The sequence below is a fragment of the Gorilla gorilla genome, chromosome 1, assembly GCF_029281585.2.
Source record: "Gorilla gorilla gorilla isolate KB3781 chromosome 1, NHGRI_mGorGor1-v2.1_pri, whole genome shotgun sequence".
In the NCBI taxonomy this organism is placed as follows: Eukaryota; Metazoa; Chordata; class Mammalia; order Primates; family Hominidae; genus Gorilla; species Gorilla gorilla.
The window spans coordinates 135376213-135384465 of NC_073224.2; positions in this window are offsets into that span (position 1 = coordinate 135376213).

Consider the following 8253-nt stretch of genomic DNA (forward strand, 5'->3'; position numbering starts at 1 on the left):
ATCTTTTTTTGTTTGTATGTTTCTATGCACTCGTGTGTTAGGTTATAGCTAAAATGTACTTTTATACACATATTCCTGTTTTGTGGTATTACAGAGAACATTGGTAGAGGTTAAATACATAGAATTTCTAAGATTTTAATAGATCATTTTATTATCTTAATAGAAAGTTTATAGAAAATAATAAGGAAATTGAAATGCTGTTAGTATGGAAGAAATTAAAAAATTAATGTGTTAAAAACTCTAAAAAGCCAGTAAAAACTTATTTTTTAACAGTTTTCACTACTGCTTTTAGTTTTCTAGTGTATTGTGGTCTGATTTAAAATGTCACTTAGTCTTCTACAAAACTCAAATATAATCCATTTATATTTGTCTATGAAGACAGCATTATGGAATGAAATTATAACTGTTCAAGACATTCTCTCTCTAAAATAATCAGTATTATTTAATGACACAAGGTATACAAACAATATTATCTTCCAGAATTCTCCATGTTAAATAGTATCATAGTAAAACAGGTAGTATGTTAGTCGTAAATGGGTTATTATGTTTCTTCAAGTCATAATTACTATTTTATAGTAAGTATTACAAAAGTATCACAAACATAAAGAGATTACTGGTGACTTGTCCCCGCCTATCAACAGAAGATATGTTCCAAGACTCCCAGTTGATGTCTGAAACCGTGTATAGTATCAACTATACACGTTTCTGTTCAAGTCTTCTACCCACAAATTTAATGTCTTTTCCATCTTAACTAAGTACTTTTCTTGCACTGCGATACCAGCTGTGTCACATCTCAAACTGCACTGTGATACAACGACAGTCGACCTGATAAAAACGAGCAGCCTACTAAGTTACTAATAGGTGGGTAATGTAGACAGTGTGGACACACCGGAGAAAGGGAGGATTCACATCCTGGATAGGATAGAGAGGAACAGCATGAGATTTCATCACGTTACTCAGAATAGTGCATGAGTTAAAATGTATGAATTGTTTATTTCTAGAATGTTTCATTCAGGAGGGAGGAGCCAAGATGGCCAAATAGGAACAGCTCCGTTCTACAGCTCCCAGCGTGAGCGACACAGAAGACGGGTGATTTCTGCATTTCCATCTGAGGTACCGGGTTCATCTCACTAGGGAGTGCCAGACAGTGGGCGCAGGCCAGTGGGTGCGCGCACCGTGCGCGAGCCGAAGCAGGGCGAGGCATTGCCTCACCTGGGAAGCACAAGGGGTCAGGGAGTTCCCTTTCCGAGTCAAAGAAAGGGGTGACAGACGCACCTGGAAAATCGGGTCACTCCCACCCGAATATTGCGCTTTTCAGACCGGCTTAAAAAACGGCGCACCACGAGACTATATCCCACACATGGCTCGGAGGGTCCTACGCCCACGGAATCTCGCTGATTGCTAGCACAGCAGTCTGAGATCAAACTGCAAGGCAGCAGCAAGGCTGGGGGAGGGGCGCCCGCCATTGCCCAGGCTTGCTTAGGTAAACAAAGCAGCCTGGAAGCTCGAACTGGGTGGAGCCCACCACAGCTCAAGGAGGCTTGCCTGCATCTGTAGGCTCCACCTCTGGGGGCAGGGCACAGACAAACAAAAAGCAGTAACCTCTGCAGACTTAAATGTCCCTGTCTGACAGCTTTGAAGAGAGCAGTGGTTCTCCCAGCACGCAGCTGGAGATCTGAGAATGGGCAGACTGCCTCCTCAAGTGGGTCCCTGACCCCTGACCCCCGAGCAGCCTAACTGGGAGGCACCCCCCAGCAGGGGCACACTGACACCTCACACTGCAGGGTATTCCAACAGACCTGCAGCTGAGGGTCCTGTCTGTTAGAAGGAAAACTAACAAACAGAAAGGACATCCACACCGAAAACCCATCTGTACATCACCGTCATCAAAGACCAAAAGTAGATAAAACCACAAAGATGGGGAAAAAACAGAACAGAAAAACTGGAAACTCTAAAATGCAGAGCACCTCTCCTCCTCCAAAGGAACGCAGTTCCTCACCAGCAACGGAACAAAGCTGGATGGAGAATGATTTTGACGAGCTGAGAGAAGAAGGCTTCAGACGATCAAATTACTCTGAGCTACGGGAGGACATTCAAACCAAAGGCAAAGAAGTTGAAAACTTTGAAAAAAATTTAGACGAATGTATAACTAGAATAACCAATACAGAGAAGTGCTTAAAGGAGCTGATGGAGCTGAAAACCAAGGCTCGAGAACTACGTGAACAATGCAGAAGCCTCAGGAGCCGATGCAATCAACTGGAAGAAAGGGTATCAGCAATGGAAGATGAAATGAATGAAATGAAGTGAGAAGGGAAGTCTAGAGAAAAAAGAATAAAAAGAAATGAACAAAGCCTCCAAGAAATATGGGACTATGTGAAAAGACCAAATCTACGTCTGATTGGTGTACCTGAAAGTGATGCGGAGAATGGAACCAAGTTGGAAAACACTCTGCAGGATATTATCCAAGAGAACTTCCCCAATCTAGCAAGGCAGGCCAACATTCAGATTCAGGAAATACAGAGAACACCACAAAGATACTCCTCGAGAAGAGCAACTCCAAGACACATAATTGTCAGATTCACCAAAGTTGAAATGAAGGAAAAAATGTTAAGGGCAGCCAGAGAGAAAGGTCGGGTTACCCTCAAAGGGAAGCCCATCAGACTAACAGCGGATTTCTCGGCAGAAACCCTACAAGCCAGAAGAGAGTGGCGGCCAATATTCAACATTCTTAAAGAAAAGAATTTTCAACCCAGAATTTCATATCCAGCCAAACTAAGCTTCATAAGTGAAGGAGGAATAAAATACTTTACAGACAAGCAAATGCTGAGAGATTTTGTCACCACCAGGCCTGCCCTAAAAGAGCTCCTGAAGGAAGCGCTAAACATGGAAAGGAACAACCGGTACCAGCCGCTGCAAAATCATGCCAAAATGTAAAGACCATCGAGACTAGGAAGAAACTGCATCAACTAATGAGCAAAATCACCAGCTAACATCATAATGACAGGATCAAATTCACACATAACAATATTGACTTTAAATGTAAATGGACTAAATTCTCCAATTAAAAGACACAGACTGGCAAGTTGGATAAAGAGTCAAGACCCATCAGTGTGCTGTATTCAGGAAACCCATCTCATGTGCAGAGACACACATAGGCTCAAAATAAAAGGATGGAGGAAGATCTACCAAGCAAATGGAAAACAAAAAAAGGCAGGGGTTGCAATCCTAGTCTCTGATAAAACAGACTTTAAACCAACAAAGATCAAAAGAGACAAAGAAGGCCATTACATAATGGTAAAGGGATCAATTCAACAAGAGGAGCTAACTATCCTAAATATATATGCACCCAATACAGGAGAACCCAGATTCATAAAGCAAGTCCTGAGTGACCTACAAAGAGACTTAGACTCCCACACATTAATAATGGGAGACTTTAACACCCCACTGTCAACATTAGACAGATCAACGAGACAGAAAGTCAACAAGGATACCCAGGAATTGAACTCAGCTCTGCACCAAGCGGACCTAATAGACATCTACAGAACTCTCCACCCCAAATCAACAGAATATACATTTTTTTCAGCACCACACCATACCTATTCCAAAATTGACCACATACTTGGAAGTAAAGCTCTCCTCAGCAAATGTAAAAGAACAGAAATTATAACAAACTATCTCTCAGACCACAGTGCAATCAAACTAGAACTCAGGATTAAAAATCTCACTCAAAGCCGCTCAACTACATGGAAACTGAACAACCTGCTCCTGAATGACTACTGGGTACATAACGAAATGAAGGCAGAAATAAAGATGTTCTTTGAAACCAATGAGAACAAAGACACAACATACCAGAATCTCTGGGATGCATTCAAAGCAGTGTGTAGAGGGAAATTTATAGCACTAAATGCCCACAAGAGAAAGCAGGAAAGATCCAAAATTGACACCCTAACATCACAATTAAAAGAACTAGAAAAGCAAGAGCAAACACATTCAAAAGCTAGCAGAAGGCAAGAAATAACTAAAATCAGAGCAGAACTGAAGGAAATAGAGACACAAAAAACCCTTCAAAAAATCAATGAATCCAGAAGCTGGTTTTTTGAAAGGATCAACAAAATTGATAGACCGCTAGCAAGACTAATAAAGAAAAAAAGAGAGAAGAATCAAATAGACACAATAAAAAATGATAAAGGGGATATCACCACCGATCCCACAGAAATAAAAACTACCATCAGAGAATACTACAAACACCTCTACGCAAATAAACTAGAAAATCTAGAAGAAATGGATAAATTCCTCGACACATACACTCTCCCAAGACTAAACCAGGAAGAAGTTGAATCTCTGAATAGACCAATAACAGGAGCTGAAATTGTGGCAATAATCAATAGTTTACCAACCAAAAAGAGTCCAGGACCAGATGGATTCACAGCCGAATTCTACCAGAGGTACAAGGAGGAACTGGTACCATTGCTTCTGAAACTATTCCAATCAATAGAAAAAGAGGGAATCCTCCCTAACTCATTTTATGAGGCCAGCATCATTCTGATACCAAAGCTGGGCAGAGACACAACCAAAAAAGAGAATTTTAGACCAATATCCTTGATGAACATTGATGCAAAAATCCTCAATAAAATACTGGCAAACTGAATCCAGCAGCACATCAAAAAGCTTATCCACCATGATCAAGTGGGCTTCATCCCTGGGATGCAAGGCTGGTTCAATATACGCAAATCAATAAATGTAATCCAGCATATAAACAGAGCCAAAGACAAAAACCACATGATTATCTCAATAGATGCAGAAAAAGCCTTTGACAAAATTCAACAACCCTTCATGCTAAAAACTCTCAATAAATTAGGTATTCATGGGACGTATTTCAAAATAATAAGAGCTATCTATGACAAACCCACAGCCAATATCATACTGAATGGGCAAAAACTGGAAGCATTCCCTTTGAAAACGGGCACAAGACAGGGATGCCCTCTCTCACCGCTCCTATTCAACATAGTGTTGGAAGTTCTGGCCAGGGCAATCAGGCAGGAGAAGGAAATAAAGGGTATTCAATTAGGAAAAGAGGAAGTCAAATTGTCCATGTTTGCAGACGACATGATTGTTTATCTAGAAAACCCCATTGTCTCAGCCCAAAATCTCCTTAAGCTGATAAGCAACTTCAGCAAAGTCTCAGGATACAAAATCAATGTACAAAAATCACAAGCATTCTTATACACCAACAACAGACAAACAGAGAGCCAAATCATGAGTGAACTCCCATTCACAATTGCTTCAAAGAGAATAAAATACCTAGGAATCCAACTTACAAGGGATGTGAAGGACCTCTTCAAGGAGAACTACAAACCACTGCTCAAGGAAATAAAAGAGGATACAAACAAATGGAAGAACATTCCATGCTCATGGGTAGGAAGAATCAATATCGTGAAAATGGCCATACTGCCCAAGGTCATTTACAGATTCAATGCCATCCCCATCAAGCTACCAATGCCTTTCTTCACAGAATTGGAAAAAACTACTTTAAAGTTCATATGGAACCGAAAAAGAGCCCGCATTGCCAAGTCAATCCTAAGCCAAAAGAACAAAGCTGGAGGCATCACACTACCTGACTTCAAACTATACTACAAGGCAAAAACAGCATGGTACTGGTACCAAAACAGAGATATAGATCAATGGAACAGAACAGAGCCCTCAGAAATAACGCCACATACCTACAACTATCTGATCTTTGAAAAACCTGAGAAAAACAAGAAATGGGGAAAGGATTCCCTATTTAATAAATGGTGCTGGGAAAACTGGCTAGCCATATGTAGAAAGCTGAAACTGGATCCCTTCCTTACACCTTATACAAAAATCAATTCAAGATGGATTAAAGATTTAAACGTTAGACCTAAAACCATAAAAACCCTAGAAGAAAACCTAGGCATTACCATTCAGGACATAGGCGTGGGCAAGGACTTCATGTCTAAAACACCAAAAGCAATGGCAACAAAAGACAAAATTGACAAATGGGATCTAATTAAACTAAAGAGCTTCTGCACAGCAAAAGAAACTACCATCAGAGTGAACAGGCAACCTACAACATGGGAGAAAATTTTCACAACCTACTCATCTGACAAAGGGCTAATATCCAGAATCTACAATGAACTCAAACAAATTTACAAGAAAAAAACAAACAACCCCATCAAAAAGTGGGCGAAGGATATGAACAGACACTTCTCAAAAGAAGACATTTATGCAGCCAAAAAACACATGAAAAAATGCTCATCATCACTGGCCATCAGAGAAATGCAAATCAAAACCACAATGAGATATCATCTCACACCAGTTAGAATGGCAATCATTAAAAAGTCAGGAAACAACAGGTGCTGGAGAGGATGTGGAGAAATAGGAACACTTTTACACTGTTGGTGGGACTGTAAACTAGTTCAACCATTGTGGAAGTCAGTGTGGCAATTCCTCAGGGATCTAGAACTAGAAATACCATTTGACCCAGCCATCCCATTACTGGGTATATACCCAAAGGACTATAAATCATGCTGCTATAAAGACACATGCACACGTATGTTTATTGCGGCATTATTCACAATAGCAAAGACTTGGAACCAACCCAAATGTCCAACAATGATAGACTGGATTAAGAAAATATGGCAGATATACACCATGGAATACTATGCAGCCATAAAAAATGATGAGTTCATGTCCTTTGTAGGGACATGGATGAAATTGGAAACCATCATACTCAGTAAACTATCGCAAGAACAAAAAACCAAACACCGCATATTCTCACTCATAGGTGGGAATTGAACAATGAGATCACATGGACCCAGGAAGGGGAACATCACACTCTGGGGACTGTTGTGGGGTGGGGGGAGGGGGGAGGGATAGCATTGGGAGATATACCTAATGCTAGATGACGAGTTAGTGGGTGCAGCGCACCAGCATGGCACATGTATACATATGTAACTAACCTGTACAATGTGCACATGTACCCTAAAACTTAAAGTATAAAAAAAAAAAAAAAAAGAATGTTTCATTCAGTTATTTGTAAACCATGACTGACCTTGGATAACTGAAACCATGGAAAGTGAAATTGAACAAGGGGAGACTACTTGCATATGGTCATTAATCTTGAGAGTAAAGAAAGTTTTGTGGGAACTTAATATAATCTCCACATAAAAATCAGTTATTTTTAGTGGTTTTGATTATTCTTCATTCATGATTTTTCACTTTCCATTACAATTGTACTATATTACAACAATCCCTCAATTTGTTTTAATGACATTTTAGTTGAATTTCTACTGTAAACTTGAAAAACATAGTATATATTTTAATAAGTAGTGATCATGGTATCAAGGGGTTATTAAATCAGATCTTGGGAATTTCATAAGAGAATTGAAATTAAATTGAAAATCTCAAATATTTATAGAATTCTTAACTGTGTGCCAAGCACTGTCTTGTACAGAAACGTGAGGTCTCTTTTTATAAATCACACTCAACCACAAAATAAAAATAATTTTATTTCTATTAAATATCATACTCACATAAGTTGATGAACCTGATTTTCTTGCAACTGAAAAGTTTTATTCATTCCACAATGATAAGAAATAATTGAGAATTGTTCATCTCAATTGAATAAAATCTGTGAGAAATACTCTGTGAGAATATGTAAAAAAAGAGCAACTTTTGTCATTCAGTTAAATTTAAAATAAAAACAATGTAATGCTAATTTTTATATTTATGTTATTGTGCAATACAAATTTAAGAACTTCATGTATTTTTCTTGCTTGTATTGTTTTTCATAGCTACTTTGCAACACCTCCTTTTTAAGCTTCCTTCTCATGTTAACATTCCTCTTACATGACCACAGTACACAAATTTAGTAATTTCACCCTCCAGTTTCTACTTTCTCATAATCCCATACTTGTATCTTATTTCCCTTTCTTCTGTTTAATGATTATGTGATATTTGCCCTATCCTTTTATTTTCAACCCTTCTTTTGCTGAATATTAAAAGCATGTTTGGCATAAACAATATGTAGTAAAATGTATTGTATTATAAATAAAAGTCCTGCTTTTTTATACTGTTTATTTTAAGTGCAGTATTTATTCCACTTATGTTCAATAATAGTTATTGTTTAGCTGTGTTACATACAGGTCTTGCTATCTGTTCTCCTCACTCTTCATCTGCTATCTTTTTCTCCCTTACCTTCCTGTCTTGCTTTGAGTAAAGTAGTTTTTAGTT